This window comes from Cynara cardunculus (assembly GCF_001531365.2).
Source record: "Cynara cardunculus var. scolymus isolate 2C chromosome LG 2, CcrdV1, whole genome shotgun sequence".
Taxonomy (NCBI): Eukaryota; Viridiplantae; Streptophyta; class Magnoliopsida; order Asterales; family Asteraceae; genus Cynara; species Cynara cardunculus.
The window spans coordinates 53,868,410-53,895,107 of NC_037529.1; the positions used below are offsets into that span (position 1 = coordinate 53,868,410).

At 37.0% G+C, this 26,698-nt stretch overlaps 1 pseudogene; it reads left to right on the top strand.

The window, feature by feature from the left end:
• The first annotated feature begins 23,138 nt into the window (after positions 1-23,138).
• Positions 23,139-25,979, top strand: LOC112506161 (annotated as a pseudogene).
• The last annotated feature ends 719 nt before the right edge of the window (positions 25,980-26,698 follow it).

The window sequence follows — 26,698 nt, forward strand, 5'->3', positions numbered from 1 at the left end:
TGATTTCTACAATCACTATTGTATCTATGGCTCTGATCCCAACCGCCTCAGTGACCCAAATGATGGTGAGAATATCAGCATCGCCACTACTGAACACTCACGTCCTTCAGTCTCGACCATTTTCTCATCTCCTCCCCCCTTGGTCTCAACACGTGCTTATGACTCATCAGTATCTGTCCTCCATGATGATGAAGCACCCACCACAGGCCCTGAGATTGTTCCTCTCGAGGCATCTCAGCATATGGTCGCCTATCCTCTCGAAGACAACCTGGAGCGAACCAACATCAATCCTTCAGATGGTGTTGAAGAACCCTTAGGTACTCAACCATCCGACCTTTCATTTCTTCTAACCCCGAGCTATCTTATGCTCAACCTGTTGTTTTTCAGGTTCTTTCGAAGAGATACCAACCATGGACGAAGATTACAACATGGCTGACGACATCAAGCTACTCCTCCTTGCTGTGGAGATTATCCTTATCCAAAGTGGACGAAGTCCATAAGGGCATGTCTCTCAGAAACGAAGTCTCTGCTGACCTTTCAACTATCAAGGCTGAGGTTAAAGAGGTCAAGGAACAGCTGTCTTCCATGTAAGAAGTTGTGCGCGCCAATGTTAAGGCCATTTCTGCTTTAAACAGCAAGGTCAATGAAGCAAATGCCCATCTCGCCAGGTATACGATGTTGCTACAGCAAATCCTGGAGATCCTCCATCGACCAGTATTAGCACCTGCCCCATCCTTCACCGCAGAAGATCACCTCTAGCAAGATCAGACGCTTGAGTGTAGTCTTCTTCAAGCTCGAGCACTGACCAAGCTAGAACAAATGGTGGAGATTCAAACGCGAACTATGGAAAACTTCTTTGATTATCATGTTGATCTCAAAGAGGGGGAGAAAAAGTTGAATGTTGAAGCTGCTGCTGTCCCAACAACTCATACTGAAGCTGAAGCTCCTAGAGCGACAACTAATGAGGTTGAGGTTGTTGATGAAAATCCAACTTCTCATGACGAAGACCTTCCAATCACCTCTGTAGCTGATGCTGGTGATATGGAAGATGATTATGAAGAAGATAACGATGAAGATGGTGATTTTCCCAACCTTCCTGACGCTAGTAAGGATCTTGGTGACAATGATGATTAAGACAATGATGATAACGACTTTACCATACAGTACCAGAGACTTGTCGGTGCCATGAAAGGCGTTTCTCTCAGGGATTCTGCATCCCAGGAGGAGAAAGGGGAGAAAGAGAATGAGACCTCAGAAAAGAACCAGAACACCAAGTCGAAAAACAAGGGTGTTGCTGAAGAAGGAAACTTTAAGGTAGTTTTCAAACCTTTTAAGCCCTTAACTACTGAGTCTTCCAGCTTTACCACCATTACCTCTCTTTGTCAACTCTCCATCCCCTCTACTACCTACGGTCGGCTAGAGGAATGGGTACCTGAAAACCCAACCTCCAGCGTTCCCACCGACCAACAGATGTCTCAGCTAAAGGACTCTCTCGACCAAACTAGAGTAAAAATCCCTATTCGTATCTCTAGTTGTGACGAGTTTGACTTCCTATCTGAAGCTGAAAGACTCTAGGCACTCAAGGACAAAGAACTCAGACTTCAACGGCAACAGACTGAGGACAGCTTAAAGTTGGCTAAGTCTCTTGCTACTATAGTTCTTCTAAAGAACAAGTCTAAAAAGCTGGTGAATGTTGTCAAGGCTCAGGCTAAGCTACTTTCTATTGCAGAAGCTGAGCACGAGAAAGCGATGAAGCTGGCCGATCGAGATAGAAAATGGAGTGAAGAACGTCTACACACGAGAATCAGTCCTCACCCTATTTCAAATGTCACTATCAGCGGATGGACGAAAGACGGTGGAGTTCTGGTCTCAATGCTCATCACCAGAGACAATCTTGATGCTATCACGGAGTACCCTTCTTACCTTTGTCAGTATGACTACAGTGAATGGCTGGAGATCCGCCAAGCCATTCAGCGCTCAAAGTCAAGACACAAGTCGATTATTGAAGACATCATCAGCGAGCTGATCAAGAAGAAGTCACAATATGTCGTTGTACCTGAAAAGCCATCACTGAAGAAAGGTGGAAGAAAAAGACCTTCAAGTCCTAATGACGAACCAACCCTGAGGAATGAACATGAAACAAAGTTCTCCTTAGACAAAGTCCTAAAGGCTTCAAAGAAGCTAGACATCTCTATGCATAACCTCTCCTTGCCAGAGAAGGGTCCTTACATACCCAACACTGTGCACCTCAAGCGTGAGTTAGGATATATTTTCCTTGACTATGAAGGCGAAACCAGCTTTCAAAGAGTGTCTGAGTTACATATCTGTCCAAGGGAAAATCTCGCGTATATCAGATTGGTGAAATGATGGACCACAACATCATAAAGGAATTTCTACGTCGAAAGGAGCTCGGAGAAGAAGTACCTGGCTACATCAACCTGAGCAACTTAGATTAGTTATAAAATCATGTCTTGTAATTTTGTCTTTCACTATATGACTTTTGTATCTATGTCTACTTTCAGTGAACAACTTATATTTTGTAAGTCTAGAAATGTACTGAAACACTTGTAATTTTTCCTTTGAATAAATATAAGTATTTCATCTGCATCACTGAAAAAGATCCCTAAAAAGAGTAATAGGGACACATGTCTATGAGTTCCAATATTTTCTTACAGTCACTAACAATCTATAAGTCAGTGAACATGCTTTTAGTTTCAGTTTCCCTTCTTGTACTTTTTCTTAAACTTGTAACTTAAGAAAAATTATTAAGTAAAAACTGATTCACTAAAAAAGATCCCAAAATAGTAAAAACGGACATGTACTTTATATGTAACTTTTCCTTACTATTATTAGATAAAACAACTTTCTTTATGTTTGATTTGTTATCATCAAATAGGGGGAGATTGTTGATCCTCTCTCTCATTGATTTGAATCCCTTTCACCTATTTTGAAGTATTATGTTTTTGTTCTTTCAGTTCCAGTGATCATCACTGCGTCTGTTCAGTGATCGCTGAAACATGTATGGTAAATCCTACAGCAACAATGATACTTCAAAGAAGACAAAACTCACACCAAAGAACCTTCAGTAAAAGTCGAAAACTGAAACTGAAGATTAGTGACTGGCGCGTTCATGATCTGAAGGGCATTCGGTGATTACAACTTGGTCAACATATGTATGAAGATTGCCCAAGCCTCAACGAATGCTGAAGAGACCTTCAGTGTTATTCCAGCATTCAGCGATCAAATAAAGCTTATTGTGCAAGACTGTTTTTGTCTTGTCCTTCCACACACCAAGGACAAACCCATACTCTTTCTAGTGTATAGTACGGTACATAGCCGACTAGTTGACTCTATTACCCACCAACTCCATGAAAGAATGTATGTTCATGAATAGGCAACTATACTATTCACTGTAGCAAAGGATAAGCTTTCCTCCAAAAGCTTGACGCGTGTTCAAACCCTTCTGAATTGCATTTAATGCAATGGGTATAAATAGATGATTTCTCTCTCCATGTAGAGATACACACATGCATCTAAAAGAACACTTATGCTTATCTTCAAGCAGGTTAGAATCCCTCTCAAGTATTCTAAAAGTTTTTACCCAAGAAGAACAACTTTCCTTCTTTATCTTTTAGCAAATCTTTTCTATTTTGCTAAGAATATTTGTGTGTAAACTTAGATTATTTTAGTTAGGGTATCTTTACCTTGTCTATTTCCGCATATAATCTACAAAAATATGTATTGATGTTTCTTTATCAATGTATATTTTTAAATTTGAAAGTTTTTGTGTTTGTATTCATCATCCCCCTTCTATAAACTGTTTCTCTAAAACTCTTGTAGACCTTATCGGGACGAACAAGTAGGTATCTCAGGAACTTGTTTAAATTGTTTAGATCTTTTTTCTTTATAAAATGGAATTAGAATTTCTTTTTCTTTTCCTTTTAATTTCTTGATATCAATAGAAATTTTGTCTTTAGAAGTGATGTTAAACTTATCAATCTCTTCGTTTGAACACTTATCGGAATCCATATAGGCAGAGAAATCCATTATATCGAATGTTTTCACTCTATCATTAGAAAAGGTTGGGCCAGAAGTAGATAACATATCAGGATGAGACTGTTGAAATGTATTTCCCACAATAGCTTTGTATGATTTATCTGAATCAGTAGAAGATGGAACATTTTGAGGGTCTGGAGCTTGTTTTCCTTTAGTAGCCTTTGAAACAGACAGTTCAAGATCTTTAATATTCAAAAGCATTTGATCATGTTCTTCTTCAAAAACTTTTGTCATTTCAGAAATCTTTTCTTCAAGAAAAGGTGGAACATACACTTTTGGTTCAATATCATTTTTTGTATGTCTTGATTCACTTTGGGAAAGTTCTTCCTTTTTGTAGCTTCTAAAGTAGTCATCCGACAAAGGTTGTCTGACATATGGATTTGACTCATTTAGTCTAGCATACACAAAAGAAATTTGCATTTTGTCTAGTCTTTTCCTGTTGGCATCTTCTCTTGCCTCAACTTCAGAAGATGATGGAGTGAACTTCATTCGATATTTAGGATCCAGTTTCATCTAAAGATAATTATACAATGTAGGAACTTGTGAAACTGCCTTTTCCAAGTAGCTCAAGTTTTCAAACCCCAAGCCAGCTTTGGTTTGATAATATAAGAATTCATTTGGTTTGTTCATTAAAATTGTTTGATCTGTTTGACCTCTTTTCGCAAATCTTTCTTTAAGATTCTGAAGTTTAGAAATCAAATTAGAATTTTCATAACATACCTTTCGTACATTAAGGCATACTCATGCGTCTCTCTCTTCGAGAGAATTAACTTTTCTAATAACTCAAATATCTGTTCAGACAGGGTCTTAGAAACATTGTCTTTATTGTTAATAAATCGCTCATTTTCTTCTTTTAAAGATTTAATTAATTGTAAATTTTGTGCATTTTCACAAGAGAGAGTGAAAAATAGCTCATGATTTTGTTTACACTTGGTTTCCCAAGAGGCACTCCGTTTCTTTTCCTTTTGGAGGTTGCCTTCAAAAATAGGTTTTTTTTATTAACCTGGATATCCAACCCGCTATGCGAGCTGACTAATCCCAGGGCGACCACCTGCTTTGTAGATAGCCCGAAGTCAACGTATTTGAACCTCCGTGGCCACAATGGAATTTTTTTTCCTCCTCGGATTTGAACCTGGGACCTCCTGGTACTTTTGACCATTCGAGCCAAGCTCAAACCAATCAGGCACCACCCTTGTGGTTAAAATAGTTATTTTATTCATTAGGTCCATGAGCTTTTCCTCAAATAGAGACATAGAATGTACCTCAGAAGAATCATAGTTGCAAGATCCAGTATCATCATCATCGGAATTCTGAGCATCAGAGTCATTGACCATGAAGCAGATGTGTGCGTCTGCTTTGTCATCATCATCCCTCTCTAGACTTTGCAGCCAATGATCATCTTCAGCCATCGGTGCTTTCCCCACTTCTTTCATCTTGGCCAGGAGCATATTGTTTTTGTAGTAGTTAGAGTCCCTGACGACCGGCTTCCGACACTCTTTAGCATAATGCATGGTCCTTCCACAATTATAGCACTTATGAGGTTCTTCTATCTTCAGTTCAATCGTCCTTTTCTTGTACTCAGGTTTTCTTGAGGTCGAATCGGGTTTCCTTGAACTTTACGAAATCCTCATCTTGTTGGACGAAGGCTTCTTGTAGAATTTCTTCTAAAAAGCCTTTGTCAAAAGGAGCATAGCTTGTTTGATGTCGTTCAAGTCGGAGTCAGAGCTATTGTCCTCTTTGTTAGTGTTGCAATCTTCATTATCTTGTTTCTCTGCTTTCAAACTTCTGGAAGCATACCTCTTGCCCTTTTCAACAGGAGCAAGAGCTAGAGGATCCACCGATGACTTCTCGCTATTCTTCTTGCCTTCCCATTTCTTCAAAACTTCTTCCTCATTCTGTAGCAATGTCTCATAAACAACGTGGATGTCCATTTCTAATAGAGACTTGCTCTGACTAATATGAGAAGCATATCTCTTCCATTTTGGTTGAAGATTGTTCAGAAACTTGATATTGTTTCTATCAGAGTCTTATGTATTTCGTTCTTTCTAAGCTCATTCAATAGGTTGCAAAACCTCTCGTAGACAGACTCAAGCATCTCACATTCTCTTTGCTTGAAGTTCTCGTAGCTCTTGAGATAGTTAGTCACTATGATTTGAGCACCGATATTGCTCCCCATCATCTGCTTCTAGATCTGGTCCCACATGGTCTTCCCACTTTGTTTGTGACTATCTATACTGGTATAGATGTCATTTGGTAGACCTTGCAGAATGTAGGACCTTATCATCCTATCAGCATCAACTTCTGTCCTTTCTATCTCTGTCATGGAATCATTTTCTCTTGGCACTTGTTATACAAGGATAGACGAATTGGTGCATTAGGAGTAGCCGGTATGAAGTCCATGAAGATAGCAGGTCCATCTCTCAGGGATTCCATCATCATAGGACCAAGTCTTTGTCTGTCAATAAAGTCAAGAAATATGTCCTTCCATTGAGGATAATCCCCTCTGAACAAGACAAAGAGGTTTTGTGTCCTAACCAATAGCCATTGCCTCTCGAGATGACATTATTCTTAATAATCAATTGACCGTAGATCAAATGGTTGAAATACTCAGAAAAATAACTCAAAACCCATAAACTGATTTTTTTTCGCACCCAACTGTTTGGCACACCCCACTTGTGGAACTTGTCGCACCCTACTCCTTCTCGCACCTTAAACTTGTCGTACCCACCTTGTCGTACACAAACTTGTCGGATCCAAATTTGTCTTATGAAACGGGGTATGAACAGTAACTTATCATATATAAAGGATGCGATAAAGTGTGTTTGTCGGGTCAAACTGATGTGATGAATGAGTTTTATCGGGTCAAGCTAATGCGATAAGTCTAGGTTGTCGGGGTTAAGCTTATGTGATAACAAAAAGGTGTCACATCAAAGTGATGAGATAAAACCTAGTTGTCGCACACAACTATGCGATCACAATGAATAATAAGGATGTGATAACTTGGAAGTTATTAAGGTTTTTGGCAGATTACGAAATTTTACAGAAACACAATCGAGAACCTTTTAGTTAAGGATATATAGGCTCGAAAATCAAAGCCTTAGAACTTTAATTCTTAAAATACAACCTATAACTAAATAAAAGACAATAAAACAGTGAACTTGAACTGACAGACGTGGTTTTCCATGAAATGAGGTCGAGTCTTCTTCCAATGTTGATCTTCTACTCTGATGCCAATTATTGTTTACTCTGATGATTACAAGAAACAATAATATAACATTAAAACAATGAAAATAGCAAATCAGTCAGCTTGTCTATTGATTCAAAATATGGAATACAAAAATATTGGTCTTGCCTTTGGCAGCGCTTCTGAATAATAAGTTGATAATACAATTAAAAGTTAGCCTACTCTAGAGGCTAGGAAGCTATATACCTTGAAGGTATTTACATATTTGTTCCCTCTACTTTATTACAAACAAAATATAAACCTACCAAACCTCATACATGCCTCAACACACCTTATAACTCGCCATAACCTGCCATAACGCGTCATAACCCAATGTAATGCGCCATAACCCATCGTAACACGCCATAACCCATCGTAACGCACTATAACCCGTCGTAATGTGCCATAACATGATATAACCCCCATAACCCGTCGTAACATGCCATAACATGTCGTAACATGCCATAACTCAACATACTGTAAGCCAAGGCTCGAAGTCATGCCACGGACTTTAACATCACAACGATGTCGTACCTCGACGTTATGGCATGCCATAACACATTTTTTACTAACTTGGGTGTGGGTGTGAGCCAAAACTAAGACTAGTAGTGGGAACACTTGGGTGTTGCCATGTGTTACCATGTTTAGTGACTCTTAGACTTGGTCATTTGAGTCGGGAGTTAAACTCAAACATAGGAAAGACGATCACTTGTAAGTGTTAATATTAGATACTAGACTCATAGATGGATGGATCAAGAAATACGGCTTAGGGGATGCAAAAAGATTTGAGAGAGTCTTTGATAACCACGTAGAGATACAGTTTTTTACATGATTTTAACTAGGTTCAAACATCAATCGATATTAGTGTCACAAAGAGATTTTGATATTTATTTCCATAAAGGCATCGGCAAGTCTTGAGTTGGCAAAAGTGGTGACTTTATAGGGATAAGTGGTCACTCTTCGTGAGAGTTCATTTTCGAAAGAGAGGGGCTCTTATGGATGTTTTTATGACGCTTGCTTTTTACCATGAGGTTACTACAAAGGTCTTAGATAATGCTTACACTCATACCCTCTTTTTTTATTTAAGTATTTGCCTTTTTAATCGTTAAATTAACATAACTTCAAATCTCAACGAATGTTGATTATTTCTTAAAACTTGAAACTTGCACTAGAAGTTTATAAATATCTCTTATTCTTAGTTGTCAGTGCCTGTGGAAGCGATTTCAGTATATTGCCACTTTATTACTTAATTGATCATTGTGTCCAGTGTGCACTTGTACCGCCACTATGACAGCATAGATGGCCACTTCTGTCGACCTATACAAATTTCGCTATCAAAAATGTACACCACAGGACAGTAACTGGTTTATAGATGAGTGTTCTTGGAGTAGTCAGTCTGGCCTTGAACCTACGTGCCTATGACTTCGTTTCTCATGAAATTCCTGCGAACTCAAATTTGTAATTATTTCAAAAAAAACTAGAGACCTGAGACATTATAACATGTAAACCACATTGACCAAGCATGTAATTTACTCTTAAATTTTTTAAAATTGAAGTTTTGAAAAAGAAAATGTGTTTGGTTAGAACTAAATCAAACCGAATAGGGAACCAATATTTAGAAATATTTGTGGTATGGTGTGGTGTGGTTTTGAGTAAAAAACAACAAATCAAGTTGTATGTGCATATTAAGCATTTTTTTCAAACCACAATTCAAATCACACCGTAAAATGCCGTAATCAAAACAACTAACTGGCTAATTCAAAAAGAGAACCTCAAATTTGGGCTTTGTACATTGATAAGTATATATACATATATACACATCGTTTACCTCAAAATACATTTTTATTAAATCCTTAATAAGTTGTTCTAATGAGTTATTTTGTGTTTACCTTTGATATAATAGTCAGAAGAATTAATAGAAGCAAAATTAAAGCCTTTTGTGACCTAGGGTGCGACCCAAGTCACCTAACCCATTGTCGATAGCTAAAGTTTGTATGGGCAACCTTGGCCGCGACCCAAAGTCACGGTGCATGTCGTGTGGATACATAATTCGCTCAAGAATCCCCTTTTGAGCGTTATTGCAGGGGAGAGGCATATAATCAATTCTAAAACTACCATTTGAATGTGATTCAACCAGATTTCGATCAGAGAGCTTTTGAAGACGATTTTGGAGGATTCTTTACTAATTTCTTGCATCAAATTTTAGGTTTAATCTTGTTAGTTCTTATACTTCCATTTGATGGATATGACTAGCTAACTTCTTCAATTTTAGTGATAGGTATGTAGTTGTTATTGATTTTGACTTTATTGAGACTTGTTAAATATTGATTATCTGTTGATTTTCATTTATGCCAACTTGCTTCTTTTGATTTATCAATTTTGGATTGTTAATTTGAGTAGGCGCCTTTGTAACACCCAAAAACTCACATTACATATAACATATAATTCATTTAGAGAAATACATGTATAATCCCACTAAGTTCCACAGTACAAGAAACTATATTACAAAATACACAACCCAAAATTCCAAAATACATGTTCTTGTACTACATAACATTCAACTTCAAAATACATCCATAGACTGATCTTCACATAGCTATGCATATAGGGAAACAAATCACATTTTCCCTTTTCTTTTATTATCATTATACTCTGTTGTTCCTTCAATACATATTTGAAAACAAAATGAGGGTTAGACCTGAAGGTCTAGTGAGATCCCTTTTTCCATGTAGTTGCAGGGTGAAAATCACCAAAACATTATTTAAAATCAACTTTTCACATAATGGTAGTATAAATCCATAATTCATTTAGTCCATCGATCCTCTGGTTGCAAAGACCCGACTTAGAAAGATTTTCGTCAAATAGCAGAACCAGAGCCCTTCTGGTTCCCCAATCAGAGCTTCTGGTTATACCAACTAGAGTTCCTCTCAAGTTAATCTTCATAAATATACAAAGTCAAATATCACACGATGGATATAATAGTTTCCCAAGTATGAAAGAGTGAAATAAAAAGCTCAAGTATGACCAGAGCCTCTGGCTCAGAACTCATGACCAACCAGAGACCCTCTGGTTCAACGTGAAGACCAACCAGATCCCTTCTGCTTTGTCCTTCTTTGTATAAAAGGTTTTCTAAGTTAAAATAAAAGTATAAAATCTTATGAACACCTTTTAACCAGAGTTCCTCTCAAGTTAATCTTCATTAATATACAAAGTCAAATATCACATAATGGATATAATAGTTTCCCAAGTATGAAAGAGTGAAATAAAATTCTCAAGTATGACGAGAGCCTCTGGTTCTACTAACCAGAGCCTCTGGCTCAAAACTCATGACGAACCAGAGGCTCTCTGGTTCAACGTAAAGACCAACCAGAGCCCCTCTGGTTTGTCCTTCTTTGTTTAAAATGTTTTCTAAGTTAAAATAAAAGTATAAAATCTTGTGAACACCTTTTAAAATATAATCTTGACATAGAGCTCCTATCTAATTGATAGAGAGCCTCTGGTTTAACTAAAAGCTTTGTAAAAGACTTGTTTCATAATCAAACAATCATCCAGAATCCCTCTAGTTCTATGTGAAAAACGACCAGACCCCTCTAGAGCCTCTCTGGTTCCTCATAAATCAAACACTTTGTTCAAAAGCATAGTTTATCCAAAACTATTAGCCATAAACCACGTTTTCCCCTTCTCAATAACATCATTACTATCATTTCCAAACGAAGACAAACCGAAGTCACAACTATCATGAAGGAATATCCTTCATAGTTTTAACCAATAATGGCTTCAAAACAGTTTTATCTCAAAACTTTAAAACTCAAGAACTAACAGTTCTTTCAATATCATTTCCAAACTCAAAATCTCCTTAAATCTTTATAATAGGATATCATCCACAATTGTTTTAAAGAAGCAAAATCTTCTTTTATTTCCCAAAAACAGTTTCCACAACCCAGATTCATAAAACTCAACTTTAACTGTTAAAAACAGTTTCTACCATTCTTCCTTAAAATCAAGCATCAAAACCACATAATTCAACTAACATCATTTAAAGGTTTTAATATCAAAAACTCACCTTTATAAGCACAAATTTGAAGGTTTAATCACACAACAACTTCTTCAAATATTCACAAAATCACCAAATCACTTTTATGCAAGATTCCTTCTCAATAACACCTTCACTGCCTTACACTCACACACACTTTTTTTTTCACAGAGTTTTTCCAAAAGATAAGATAAGATTATCCTTATCTTTTATATATATTTAGCATAGGCGGTGAGTTTTTATTATTATAAAACTCTTTAGGGCGATGGAGATTTATTATAATTAACTCTCCTTTCTTAACCACGAAGGTTACCTACCTTCATATTTTAAATCATTTTCTCATATAAGTATATCATCCTATGTGCACACATACATAATTGACATCTTCTCATGCATGCATAGTATCACATTCACATTTATATACAATCCATGCATTTTACTTAAATAAATATGCATGTTATCACATATTCACATATAATCATATAAAGTTTACCTCAACCAATCGTTGTCTCAAATCCAGGTTATCACAACCTTCATTTTTTTCAAATCTTGTTTTGATTTAATTTGTTATTTGAAGTTGGGAATTTAATTGTTCTTAACTTTGATAAGTAACGAGCAACATCTCGGTTGATAGTTAGATTAATCTTTTGGTGTTGTAGTTCTTATAATCTAGTCTAAATGGTCGATGTCTGATCATTGGCTAAGAATATTGTTTATTTGATGTAATACAATTGGCAATTGAGCTTAGGTGTGTATCTAAACTTGATTAATTAGTTAGGTGTTATGTACATAGTTTCTCATCCTAACTAGTATTAAGAATAAGTAGGGTGTTGATGCGTATCAACATTTATAATTGTTCTCAAATGAAGTTTAGAAAAACCATATGAAGTACAAATCAATGATGCATGGTCCAATAAGCGGTTATTACTCAACATAGGATGCATTTATTATCATTTGTTTGTCTTATTTAATTTGCATGTTTAGTTTAATTCTCAACTTACACCTCCAATATTATTTACTGTATTGAATTGCTTGCATATGACATCGTCTTGTGACAATGAGTCCCTAAGGAGAAGATCCTACTTATTGTTATCACAATTCGTTGTGAAAATAAAGGTCATAGGAATTTATAAATCTTATTATTTGTCGTACTCGAAATCTGTCAATTCTTTGACCCCGTTGTTGATGACTCGACAAGTTTAACTGTTTAATGTCAAGATTGTTATGTGTAGGATCATCGGAGCCTATAGTTCTAAAGATTCAAAGGACCATAAAGTAGATAAGGAGGCTAACCAATATTCAGAAGTAGCAAGGTGAGTCATCTATATCAACGGGTCCCAATTTCTAGAAATACATCAATTTGTTTGTTGATTCAGATAGTGAAGGAGAGAATCCTCGTACCGAAGACGAGAAGTTGGTCTGCAATGCTGAAAAGTAGGAAGAAGTTCCCGAGTGCACATGAGACAATGGACAACACTTGATGTCACTCAGCAACCTTTATGCATCACATATCTATACTAAATTAAAAATGGGGAGTTATAGTTATGTTAATAGTTTTAAAAGGTACATGTTGTTATGCAAAATGTACAAACTTGAAAGCTTCCACAACCTCCCACACATCTTCCCCATATTAAAATCAAATAATTTTTAAGTTATATTTTATGCCCTTATAATTAGTCATTTAATTTACATTATGCCCCTTACTTTTTCATTTTACATTCTTATCATATTAACATTAAATAATCGTATATGAATTAAAATTCATCAAAACATACATTTCTTTTACAAATTATGTCGTTATAATCATCTTGTCAATACCTTCAAAATGAGTCAAATTCAAATATTTTTGGATTTAATCATAATATTAGATAACATGAATACATACCATAAAACATATCTATATCTCTACTATGTTATAAAGCATGCTAAACAGTTACGTGTTGAAATTTAAGAGGTATCACTGATCAAGCATCATGTACACAATTTAAAGCTCTATTTCAACTGGCTTATCCATGTTCCTTCAAAACTGCCCTAATTTCTCCCCCTTCATCGTGTCCGTCTTAGGGGATGTTTGGGATCAGTGGCGGATACATGGTAAAGCGATAGGGGGCACAGCCCCCCAACAAACCAATAAGAAACCCATAAGAAAGAACCTTATTTATAGTTTTAAATATATTTTTTAACCTAAAATTACAAATAGGCCCCCAATAATTAAAAGACAAATATCCAAATCTAATTCCTACCATTTCATTTTCAACTTTTATTTTATTTCATTTCAGGGAGTTACCAATTTAAACACCAGTTAAACTCTAATGTCCTTAATTTCTAAGTCTTAACTCATTGAAAGTCATTTTATTTGTCTTGTTTTATTTGCTATAATTCTAATAATTTGATCCATCACTATTTTTTTGTTTTTTTTTCCAACTTTCTTTTCGCATTTTATTTTTTATAGATTTATAATTATTATTATTTGTTGATTATTAATTTTCTATTTCTTGATATTTGATTTGGGATTCTTGAGTTTGTTCTTTAATTTGAGTTTGTTATTTTGATATAGGGTGTACTACTAGTTTATCTTTTATTTATAGCATATTGGTCTTTTGCTCTCTAATTTCTTCTGATTTAATTTAATTTATTGTCCTCTGATTTATTGTTATTGACTATTAATGTACTGTGTTCATTTGTTTTAAGTTGAAACGCAATAAAAATATATGTACAATGTCTCTATTTATCCTATCAAAAAAGGAAAAAAGATATATTTATTTGATTAAACTGAACAGTTTAAGCCGACAACCGAATAACCCAAAATCGTCTTGGTTCGGATGAATTAATCAGTTTCAGATTTTTTTTAACACCCCAACTCCCCAAGTCCCCAACTCCCTATGTTTGCCCCCAATAATAAAATTTTCTGGATCTGTCACTGTTTGGGATTGCTTATTTAAAGTGCTTATTTGACTTATTCCGTTGTGGTACCGGTAATAAGCATCTTTTAGTGTTTGGATGGGGAAAAAGAATGCTTATATCGGTGTCAAACCAGTAATAAGGAGTTTTTGATAAGTTACTCTATTCTAACTTATCAGATTTGAAAAATAAATTACTTCTTTAACCCTAATAAACCTTCTCTCCTAAGATAACAATCCTATCATCTGGTAAAGCTCCATTATATTCTCCAGTCTCATTGGTGCCCCATCTATTCTCCGACTACATCGGCACCCTATTCCATTCTCCAGCCATATCGACTCCCCATTCACGGTGACAATCCTATCAGCTGGAAAACCTCCTCCCTTTCTTTCTCTATTATCTCCCTCCTCCTTACTTCACCGTCCCTTTTACCTTCATCACTCCCCCATGGTTTCATTATAATACACACCGGTCCCTCCTCCCTCTCACACCCGTCCATCTTCTTCACTGGTGGAATCATAGGGAGGATCAAGATCTTGAATCATTGGGATGATCTTGAAATCATAGGGACAATCGATTAAGATTTGGTTGTTCGAATTTTTGGCTTTTTGCTCTAAAGTGACCCTCTGTATAAGCAATTTTTGCCCCAAAGTGACCCTCTATATAAGCAAAATCACAAGGACGATCAAGATCCTTTTTGGTCATTTGACATGTATAAGAAAAATTTGTCAAATACTAAAAAATAATTTATCAACTTATTATGTTTTGGTACTGCCATAAACTAATCCAAACATTTTTTTATAAAACTTCAATTTAACACTACATAAGTTAATAAGCAATTTTAAAATTAAAAAAAATATGCATAAGTTGTTTTAAATAAGGAATTCCAAACACCCCTTGTTACACACCCCTGAATGGAACTGAAAGGCGATTACGTGTCCACGAATGGCCAATCCCGCTGCCAAGAGAATTTTCAGATGCAGTTTAAGTTTTTCAAGAGCCATGAATGGGAGAAAACATGCCTTGTTTTAGGTTTCTTTACATCTCGGTTCTTGTTTGGAGACCTGTAATCATGAGAAACTAGGTTCTCTGCTTCTCAAAAGTCTGTCTCTTGATTTGTGTCCTGATACGATCTCCATCTTTGATTTGCTTCTACTTTTTGATACAACCCCACCTGGTACGATCTTTGTCTCTTGATTTATGTCCTGGTCAATACTATTGTTTACATTTTGATAATCTAATTAAATTTTATGTGTTCCATGTCCTGACTTCATTCGAGATTATTTTTGGATTAGGGTTTTGTATTGTGCTTTAATTTTGAAACGTTGTTCCTTATTTCCTTATACCGGTCACTTCCAGTTGAAGTTCACTAATCTTTTTCTTTCTCTTACTTACTATTTTAAATTTCCAATCGTTTTCATTCGAGCTGAAATATGTTACATTTCATTAATTTCAAATCAGGCTGCTCTTGAAGGTGAAGCTAAAGTTGGCCCATTTATAAATGAGAAGAAAAAGTTGTATAATGAGCAATTGACTGCCAAAGTAATGATTGCATCACGTTCGGAGCATTTTCTATCGGAAGCATTCTTTGATAAACAAAATCACAAGTATTTCTCAATGAATTTCGATAATTAAGAAATGCCAAAGTTGGCCTTAAATACAAGAGCATAAGAAACTGAAATAAACAAACTAAGCTAGAAAACAGGAAGACTACCAAAAAAATTAAAAGAGCCTAAGACTAGGTCTATCACGTGTGCCACATCACTTGAGTTGACCCAATCAACTTTATTGATTTTACTGCTTCAACCAACAGACCACCAACTCCATCAAATCCTCCCTCAAACAAGACTAGGCTTCCATGACTTGTTTGTCCTTGAACGAGCACATACCAAGCTTTTCTCTCAGCCTTTGAAAATCATCTCGATGCAAAGGCTTAGTAAGGATGTCTGCTACCTGCTTCCTTGTCTTAATATATTTCAGCTCAATAGTTCCATCATTACCCAGATCTCTTAGAAAGTGAAAACGAACACTAATGTGTTTACACCTGCCATGAAAAACAAGATTTTTCGAGAGCTGAATCACTGATGTGTTGTCGCATTTTATTACAGTTCCTTCTGTCAGCTGTGAACCAAGCTCTTCTAGTATTCCTCGAACCCAAATAACTTGGCAAGCACATGTTACGACTGGCACGTATTCAGCTTCCGTGGATTACAGGGCGACGATGCTTTGTTTCTTTGATGACCATGACACTGTTGCTCCATCCCACAGAACTAAGTAACCCGAGGTACTTTTTCGGTCATTCGGATCGCCTGCAAAGTCACTATCTGTGAAGACTTCCATCTTTCCACTTCCTCCCCTTTTGTACCAAACCCCATAATCCAATGTTCCTTGTAGATACCTCATCACTCGTTTTGCTGCTGCAAAATGAGTTTCTTTGGGTTTAGCCATGAATCGACTTATAAAACTTACCACAAACTGAATATCGGGTTGTGTGGTGGTGATGTACATCAGACTACCAACTAACTGTATAAACAAGGTTTCATCAATTGATCGCCTTCATCTTGCTTTAGTCTACATCCTGGTACCATTGGATTGGCTGCTACATTGCATTCCATCATCTTGAAACGGGTCAGTATTTCAACTGCATATTTCTTTTGTGAAATATGAATACCCGTTGAAGTTTGGTTCACTTATATTCCTAGAAATTACCTCATCTTTCCCCGATCGGTCATCTCGAACTCACCTTTCATTGAAGTTTTGAAGTCCTCCATCATCTTCTCATCATTTCCTATGCAAAACAAATCATCGATATAGATGTTTACAAGCAATAGTTTTCCTCCTGCTTGTTTCTTGATAAACAATGTATGCTCTGATTTGCTTCTCGTAAACCCTTCATTAATGAAATAAGGTTCAATGCGGCTGAACCAAGCTCTGGGGGATTGTTTAAGCCCGTATAAAGCCTTTTGAAGCTTATATACCTTATGCTCATTGTTCTTCGTAATGTAGCCCTGCAGTTGTTGAACATACTGTTGGGACTTCCGCCTCATCGTTCCCTCGAGTCGGTCAAATCCGCGATTCTTAAACCCAAAGCTCCTGTAGCAATGCAGGAGCATCCCACATCGGTGAGGCTAGGGGGATTTGTCTTCCTTATAAGGAAGGGGGGATCTTACTCCTACTAGTGACGCGTTTTAAAGCCGTGAGGGGTTGTTGCCGGAAGGGCAGCCCAAAGCAGACAATATCATGTGGGCGGTTCCCTAGTATTGGTCCAACAATTGGTATCAGAGCTAGGGCCACACCAATGTGGGGGGGGAATGTTGGGACTTCCGCCTCATCGTTCCCTCGAGCCGGTCAAATCCGTGATTCTTAAACCCAAAGCTCCTGTAGCAATGCAGGAGCATCCCACATCGGTGAGGCTAGGGGGATTTGTCTTCCTTATAATGAAGGGGGGGATCTTACTCCTACTAGTGACGCGTTTTAAAGCCATGAGGGGTTGTTGCCGGAAGGGGCAGCCCAAAGCGGACAATATCATGTGGGCGGTTCCCTAGTATCGGTCCAACACATACACATCTTCTTGCAATGTTCCATAAAGAAAAGCGGATTTTACATCCATTTGATAAATACTCCAGCTTTTTTGAGTTGCTAGAGCAATCATCAAACATATTGTATCCATTCTCGCCACTGGTGCATACACTTCCATGTAATCTACTCCAAACTCTTGACCGTATCCTCTAGCGACCAGTCTCGCCTTATACTTTTCGACCTCACCTCTTTCATTCAACTTAGTCTTATAGACCCACTTCACACCAATGCACTTGGCACCCTTTGGAAAATCAACTAGGTGCCAAGTTTGATTTTTTTTCAATCATCTCGATTTACAAATCCATTGCCATCTTCCACTTATCTTCCTTGATTGCATCTTCATAGTGAACGGGATCGTGATGGATTAATTCCACAACATTCAACTCTTCTTCTTCTGGTTCTAGATTATCACCTATGATGTAGTCTTGCAGATAGTTGGGCGGTCTTCGTTGTCTTCCCTCCCTAGCTAGAGTAGAGCTAGGACCAGGATCGTTAGTCGGCTGATTTGGCTCAGCCAAAACTTGTTGTTCGGCAGCACCATGTTCATCAGGAAAGTCATGATCTTCATCAAGGAAGTCATAATCCCATGTAAGTTCCTCGTCATCGATTCTTCTTTCTTTACTTTGATTCCAATCCCAACCTTTATGCTCTTCAAAGATAACATCCTTACTTATTACCACCTTCATTGTTTGAGGGTTGACGAGCCGATACACCTTTGACTTTCGCTCACACCTGTCAAAACACAAAAAATACTTTTGTGGTCAAGTTTAGTCTGTTTCTCCTTAGGTACGTGTACATGTGCCAAACATCCCCAAATCCGGAAATGTGCAACTGTTGGCTTCAATCCACTCAAGGCTTCTTGTGGGGTCATATCAAGAAGAACTTTAGTTGAGCTCTTGTTTAATACGCAAAAACTCCATTGTGTTACTTCAGCCCAAAACATCTTTGGCATATTTTTGGCAGAAAGCAACGTTACTACCATATTTATCACGGTTCGATTCTTCCATTCCGCAACTCCGTTTTGCTGAGGCGTGAAACTCGTGGTCAACTGCCGTTTAATTCCATGTTCCTTGCAAAAGCAGCTAAAGGTGTCAGAAATATATTCTCCTCCTCTATCCGTTCGAAGAACCTTGACCACTTTCCCGATTTCGGTTTCAACCTTACTTTTGAAGTCTTTGAAACTCTCGAAAGCTTGTGATTTTTCTATCAACAGGTATACCCAACCCTTGCGGCTATAATCATCAATAAAACTTATAAAATACTTCTTACCGGTATGTGATAATGGTGTAATTGGCCCACATATATCAGAGTGCACCAGTTCCAATATCTCTCCTGCACGCCATGAACTCGATATAGGAATTGCCTCCTTAGTCTGCTTTCCCATCATACAGTCTTCACAAACAGATGTATCAACAGCAAATTCAGGTAAGTCACGTACCATACCTTTATGTTGAAGTGTTCTCATGTCGGTCTTGCTGATATATCCCAAGCGCTCACGCCATAACCTGGCAATGTCATCATCACTAGAGTACATACACCCATTGTAATGCCCCTAAACCATACATTGCATATAACACATATTTCATATATAGAATACATGTTTTCCCACATAGGTCCATAATATAAGAGTCCATAATGTACTATACATAGATCAAAAATTTCAAAAGTACATGCTTCTTGTATCTTGACATCTAGTCTTCCAAACATGGCTAATCAAGATCTTCATATTGCAAAACACACAGGGAAGTAATTCACATAATGCTTTTTCCCATATTCTCATTACCTGCACACATACTTTTGAAAACACAAAATGAGGGTTAGACATGAATGTCTAGTGAGGTTCCCTTTTTATGTAATGCAGGGTGAAATTCACCAAAACATTTATTTCAAATAATCCATCTTATGAAGACTGAAAATCATATTCTGTTTTGGTTCATCGGGCCTCTGGTTCTAAACCATACTTGGAATATATTTTAATAAACAAAACCAGAGCCCCTCTGGTCCTTTTACCAGAGCTTTTATTTCCTCGTCCAGAGCCTCTGGTTGTACTAACCAGAGCCCCTGGCTCCTATAATTTCTTGTAATATTCTCAAGTTAGGCTTTCAATAAAAAAAGATAGTCTTTTTCATAAAAGGATGCTTATACAGAGCTCTTATCCGACCAAAGCCTCTAGTTGCACTAACCAGAGCTACGGGTTCATATAGTTACGATCAACCAGAGCCTCTGGTTCAATGTGTGAGTTGACCAGAGCCCCTCTGGTCTGTCTTTTGTATAAAATACTAAGTATAAAATTCTTTTTTCTTAAAACATTATTTCGACACAAGCCACATTTTTCCCATAACCATAACATCAATACTACTATTTCCAATAAGAACARCATCTATGAATCCTCAAATCACCAAGAAGAGAGAACTCCAATCTGTTGTAATCTTATTAGATATAATAGCAAGAGTTACACCATGCATTCACACACAACAACCATACTTATTACATCCATAAATCCCCTGTTTATAGCAATAGCTATCCATCACATACAACGACCATCCTTGTTTCCCCTGAAATTCATATGAACTATTTCATCCAATGACAGGCTGCAGTCCTTTTTGTCAGAGTGAACCACGTTCATAGTTTTTATCCAAATCATATTCTCAACACAGATTTATATTTAAACCTTTCACATCATAAGAACACTTTGTTCTAGATCAAATTGCTCAACTCATCTTGTTCTTTCCAAACAGGACATTGTTTTAAAAGTTGTTTCTAAAGAACAATTTCTGTTTAATCTTCTCAAAACAGGTTCTAATCTTCAAACCAGAAAACATTTCTTTCAAAACTGTTTAAAAAACAGTTTCTACCAGATTATTTCCAAATCTCAATCATTTGTAATTACTAATTTAGGATTGGACAACAGATTATAAACTTACGGTTAAAATAAAAAAGGTTAATAAAACTCACCTTGATAAACACAGATTCTACAAGTTATCACTCAGCAAATAATCAAAATATTTAATACGTTATATTCTTCACGAATACTTTCTAAGAATACCTTCACCGTCTTGTAAACTTTTCTTCCTTTCTAAAACTCACTTTTTGTGAAAACAGAAGAATAGATAAGATTTTACCTTATCTTCTTGCTTTTATAATCTAAGTGAGACGGTGATGGTAATTTAATTAATATAAAAATCCTTTGGCGGTGAAGATATCATTTAAAAACATTTTTCTTAACAGTGAAGATACCTCATCTTTATATATTAAAATATTTGACTTCTCATGTGTGATTTATATCCCATTTAGACATATATATATAAAAAATCCTATATGCATATTATTGGATTCTTCCCATATACACATAATTCATGCAAATATTAGCGTTATTATGCATGCTTGCCACATAATTCACATATTAACACATAAAATTACCTTAACCCAGATTTGTAGAAAAACCCGGTTATAACACCCATATGCCTTTTGTTCAACAATTTTATTTGTATCCTCACTGAGAGGAAACATACGATGTGTGCTCATGTAGCTTTGAAATAGCAATCCCTTATCCAGATGGAACACCTTGCAAACGTCAAATTGGAAAAGGAAAGACAAACCTTTCTGCTGGAGCTGCCTAATGCTGAGTAGATTATTCTTGAGATCTGGTACAAAATACACATCTTTAATCACTTATGTTACCCCGTTCAGGACCAGCTTCACATTTCCCTTTCCTCCAACTGTCATACGAGTATTGTTTCCAAGTTTTACGGCATTTGAGAAGTTTTGATCCAGATCAACGAACCTTTCTTTATTACTACACATGTGATGTGAGCATCCAGAGTCCAAAAACCACAGCAAGCCTTTATTCTCATCATTTGTATGAGCCATAACCCTTTCTCTTCCACGTCCACCTCTGCCATCAACATGATTTCTTCATTTTCATCAAATCCAACATAGTTGGCTACTTTCTCATTTTAGCATACGTATGAATAATTCCCTAGCTTGTGACATTTGAAACATTCGATTGTCTCCTTGTTGAAAGATCCACGTCCCCGTCCTCGTCCTATGGGACTTGATCGACCTCTTCCACATCCACGATTGCTTGAACCGTAACCATAATCTACCTTCAGTGCATGTTCGTCTTCCTTTTCAAGCCTCTTGAACTTCTGCTCGTGAACTATCAAGGTACTTTGTAGCTCTTCGATAGACATTATGTCTATATTTTTTGACTCTTCGATTGATACCACCACATAAGTGAACTTCTCAGTAAGAGTTCTGAGGATCTTCTCAACAATCTTGACGTCTATCATCACCTCTCCATTGCTTCTCATCTGGTTGGCCATCGTAAAGACCCTACTAAAGTAATCTGATATAGTCTCCGTATTCTTCATCTCGAGGACTTCGAAGTCTCTCCAAAGTTTTTGTAACATGGATTTCTTCACATGATCATTTCCAGCAAACCGCTTCTTCATGGAGTCCCACACCGATTTGGATGTTTTCTTATCCAAAATCTGCTCAAACGTGATTCTGTCAATTTCTTGATACAGGTAATGTTTCACCTGTAAGTCCTTCATTCGTAGCTCTTCCAATCGCGTCTTCTTGGCATATCTCTGGGCAACACCGACAGCTGGTTCGACAATTCCCGGATCTATCATATTCCAAAACTGTTTTTCACGCAGCAAGTTCTCCATCATTTCACTCTAGTGTTCGTAATGACAATCGAACACAGGTACCTTCAACTTTTCCTCACTCATGGTGTTTCTCTCTTTTGATCTTAATTCGCTCTGATACCACAATGATAAACAAAATCACAGGTATTTCTCACTGAATTTCGATAATTAAGAAATGCCAAAGTTGGCCTTAAATACAAGAGCATAAGAAACTGAAATAAACAAACTAAGCTAGAAAACAGGAAGACTACCATAAAAATGAAAAGAGCCTAACACTTAGGTCTATCACGTGTGCCACTTCACTTGAGTTGACCCAATCAACTTTATTGAGTTTACTGCTTCAACCAACAAACCGCCAACTCCATCATTCTCATGTACATACAATTTGTACAACATGCAAATTAAGCAGATTCCTAATTGCCTTAACTTTGAGCCCAGGAGAAGAAAAGATTGGGAAAAGTAGGGTCTGCCTTTACTGAAACCATGGGTACAAATTATATTGTTGTTTCTGTACTGATTAGTTACTAACTTGCACTATGAAATGTTCTTTTTAACTGAATTGTAGTTGTTGCCTTTGGTTTCTTAGTGAACTTCATTTTGTTCATGCTTTGATTCTTCTAACTTTGACTCTTATTTCATGGTTTTACTCTAATCGCGTTATCTCTATTCTACGAGGGTTTTTAGGGGTTGGTGATTGGTTGGCACTCCCGAAAGGCTTATTGACCTTGTCAACAGTAATATTCTAAAATTAGAAGAGGTTCAATTCTTGGTTCTTGATGAAGTCGATCAAATGCTTGTTGTTGGTTTTGAGGAAGACGTGGAAGTTATCATAGAGAAACTACCGTCACAGAGCAAAGAATGCTTTTTCTTAGCAACCATGCGTGAGTATGTTGTCTGTTAAGTTTCTGGTGATTTTGATCTATGTTATAGTGTCCTACGATAAATAGAGGGATTTGTGTGTTTGTACTTATTATATGTGTCTATTTCTTTTCTTTTTGTTTTATGCTACTTGCTACTCCCTCCATCCCAAAATAAGCGACTAAATTTCTATTTTAGTTTGTCCCAAAATAAGGGAAGTCAATGCTCACTTTCCAATTCTACCTTCAGTTACAAGATCGAGAAATTCAATACTCCCATTGTTATTATTATTAAGAGTAAAATTGTCATCTAGTTAATTTAAAAGGATAATAATTATACCTTACTTTCCATTGAGATATAGTGGGTTCGTTTGGTTTGTAATAGAATTTCGGTAGTAATGTCATTATAACACAATGTCATGTATCTTTACTTCACCCGTTTTTTGTTCTGGTTAAACCCTTAACATGTCAACGTTCCATTTTGTGTAATTTTTTTTTATTTTTATTTGTTCTAGAAAAAGGTTGGAAACCAAGATGAAAAGCTAGCGGAGGGTATCAAGCTTTATGCTATACCAACCACCTCAACTTCAAAGCAGACAATGCTCGGTGATCTTGCAACGATATGAGCACCAACCTCTCTGAAGGTTGTATGAAGAAAAGTCATATAGTTTAAGATTGATATAATATTGTTTATATTAGGTATATGCAAAGGGTGGGAAGACCATTGTTTTCACTCAAACAAAGAGGGATGCAGATGAGGTCTCTTTGGCATTGACTAGTAGCATCACTTTAGAGGCATTACATCGTGACATCTCTCAACATCTAAGGGAGAGAACACTGAGTGGATTCAGACAAGGAAAATTTACTGTGCTTGTTGCCACAGATGTTTGCTTCTCGTGGGCTCGATATACCCAATGTTGATTTAGTATGTTATGTCTTGTCTATAAACTTTCTTCTATTTAGCATGTTCTATCTTGTCCTGAGAAAGAAGTAATCTGGAGATGATGATTTAACACTCGTTTTTCCAGGTTATTCACTATGAACTGCCCAACAATCCCGAGACTTTTGTGCGTAGAACAGGACGAGCAGGAAAGGAAGGGAAGGCCATTTTTATGTACACAAATAGTCAAAAGAGAACTATCAAATTTGTTCAGCGTGATGTGGGGCGCAAATTTGAGTTTATAAGTCCTCCAGTTGTCAAAGAGATATTTGGATCATCAGCAGAGCAAGTGGTTGATACCCTTTCTGGTGTTCATCTGGAGTCTGTGGAGTTCTTCACTCCAACTGCATAAAAGCTAATTGATGAACAGGGTACACGAGCTCTTGCTGCTGCCATTGCACAATTGAATGGTTTCTCCTGCCCTCCATCATCCCGTTCTATTATCACACATGAGCAGGTATATATTCAGAACACGGCAGTTAAATGTGTTTAGTAGGATGGTTTTATTGTATTTTTGCATTATATTTATAGGGATGGATGACGTTGCAAATGACACGGGATCCTGATTCATCAGGAGGGTACATGTCAGCTAGAAACGTCACTGGATTCTTGTCCAATGTTTATGCAACTGCTGCAGATGAACTTGGAAAAATGCATATAATAGAAGATAAAAAGGTATGCATCAAACAGTTTTTAAGGTTCATTACAAGACTTACTTCCTTATTGTAACATATAAATATGTGTTTATCAGGTTAAAGGTGCCGTTTTTTATCTTAATGGTAGCCTTGGGGCCGGGCCTTCTTTTCATTTTCGTACTATTGCGGATATGAAAATAGTGGGAAAAATCAAAAGGGAATAGACTCATAGAATGGCAGAGGAAAACAGAGCTTTTGCACATTTTCCTTAATCCATGAACAGGATCATGGTAGGCTGAATAGATTGCCAAAAATCTGTTAACTAAGGAGATACCACCTGGAAACACTTTTTCCAAAATTATTAGCAAGGTGAACTTGGTTTAGTTTGAAAATGTTGTTTGTTTATGTTTTGTTCAAGTATATCATATTTACATACAAGAAATACTCATGCACACTTCTGACCTATGGTGAGGGTTTGAACCCTTAACTTCCTCCTAACCACCAGTCCATTGAACCTTCGGTTCGTTTGTCTATGTTGACTCCGATTGATATTGGGTACTACTTGCAGTTGCCGGAATTGGAAGACAATGGCTCTGTAGGTGATTTTTATGGTATGTTTTCAAACAGGGGGGGAGTTCACGAGGTGGAGGAGGTTCAAGAAGGGACGGTTTGTCCCGTGGTGGTTGGGGTAATAATCATGATGAAGGTAGTAGTTTCAGGCGAGGTGGTAGGAGCGGTGGCAGTAGTTGGTCAAGTGGGGGATCGAGAACCAAGGGCAGTAGTGGTGGTAGTAGTCGGTCAAGTGGGGGTCGAGAACTGGTGGAAGTGATCGGTTGATTGGCGATAGACGATCTTCACGTCTCCATCATTTGGAAACTGTGAAAGGTATAATTTTGATGCTAAATAACATATGTTAGCATCAGCAGTGAAAGAATTCCTTTTGTTTCCTTGACACTTGCTGCAAATTTCAATGTTTTTTTGCTAAGAAATGATAATGGCTGTGTTTAACATGGTGATGTTTAACAGAAGTTTCGCGGGTCCATGTTTCATCTGTGGGCAGTCGGGACACGGCATCTGAATGTCCAGAGAAGCAAGACTATTAGCGTTGTGTGCGTGCTTGGTGAAAATAGAAGACGACCGTGTGATTGCATGATGATGCTTAGCAGCAGATGTCTTCTTCCCCTTGTCATCCACAGATACTTTTTACTGATGTCTAGTTACATTTATGTATAGAATTGAGCTCAAATTTAAACTTGTTTTGGATAATTTGCATGTAAGAAAAAGCAACCCATAACTATATATGTCCGTAGTTGGTTGTAACCATCTCTACAAGGATGAAGCAATGTATCTGTAGTTGGTGCCTATTATTAGTAATTGCTATTACGAGGAAGGATCGTGTGAGAATATGAGCTAGGGGTTGTTTATTTACCTCTTAATAGTTTCATTAAGAGGTGAATCTTGTTTGACAAAAAAAAGTCTTCACTTAATAATTCTGAAACCCTCTGAACGATTTTGTATCTTGAGCCTCCCTGAAGGCCTGAACCATTCAACCTAATTTTATTTTAAACAATTATTAAAAAACCATATTTCTTGTTGTCCTATATTATAAATGCCTCTGAATCATTCTGTACCAAACTATTCAACTACTGCCAAACAACCCCTTAAGATGAGAAGCGTAAGAAGTGATTTAGATATTTGATCACTTTTAAGCTCACCCCCACTTCATGAACTACTTTCTTCATGGGAATTGATCTAATGCATCTCATTAGTGTTGATCTTCAATCAAGATTAATCTAATGAGAATCCTTTTTTACCCTAGTTT